The 824-nt window shown below is 61.3% G+C and overlaps 1 protein-coding gene across 1 annotated transcript in view; it reads left to right on the plus strand.

Moving 5' to 3' along the window:
- The window catches only part of IP6K3 (inositol hexakisphosphate kinase 3), a 32,665-nt gene that overhangs the window by 4,116 nt on the left and 27,725 nt on the right, over positions 1-824 (plus strand). The window lies entirely within an intron of this gene.

Below are 824 nucleotides of genomic sequence, written 5' to 3' on the forward strand. Positions count from 1 at the left end.
GGAAGTCCGGGCCGTGCTCAGGAGCTCGGGATGCTGGGCAAGCCTCACTCCTCCAGCGGGAAGGGTGAGAAGCAGGCGGCGACGGGAAAGCCAGGGTGCACAGGCGATCTCAGCGGGGCGGCGAGTGTAGAGCGGTCTTTGTGCCATGAAACATCTGCGTGTCTGACCGAGTGGGGCCGCTTCGGCTGAGGGCCTGTCCCAAGCATCTGGAGGTGGACGGCCACAGGCAAGCCGTGCTGCCTAGCAGCCACCCCAAGCCTCCATGGCCTGATGCGACAGCGTCTGTTTCTCTGTCGTTTCCATTGCCGCGAGCGGTCTCTTCCCTGTCTCCTCCCAGAATGCCCCTCCCCGGGCTTATTGGGAGCCGGTCCCCAAGGCTCCACCCCGTGCCCACAGGCGCCCCTCCTCCCGGCAGTGAGCGCACCGGCAGGCACCTCTGATGGCACGGCAGGTGCCCTCCGTCCCCTTGTGATGCCTTGCAGTGTGGGGCCAGGAACCTGGGCATTCATTGGTTGATTCTTGTATGTGCCCTGACACCCTCCTCACCTTTCCAACTAGGGCCCTTTCAGCATAATTTTCCCCACGAGTCCCCTGCGATGCTCATACACATTTAGTATCTGCTGATTGAGAAAGTGGATGACGATAAAACTCCTAGGAATGCGATCATGCCTTGAAATGACTCTGTATCTCGGTAATCACCAAAGCGCTGGCACACACTTGAGAAATGATGGTGCTCCGTGCGTGTGGAGTCTGCAGAGGATGCGGGTGCTGCTGCAGCTCTGGGCAAGGTCTCCACAGGCCCGCGGGCACCCTCGCCGGGGCAC

This window comes from Myotis davidii, unplaced genomic scaffold (genome assembly GCF_000327345.1).
Source record: "Myotis davidii unplaced genomic scaffold, ASM32734v1 scaffold4, whole genome shotgun sequence".
Taxonomy (NCBI): domain Eukaryota; kingdom Metazoa; phylum Chordata; class Mammalia; order Chiroptera; family Vespertilionidae; genus Myotis; species Myotis davidii.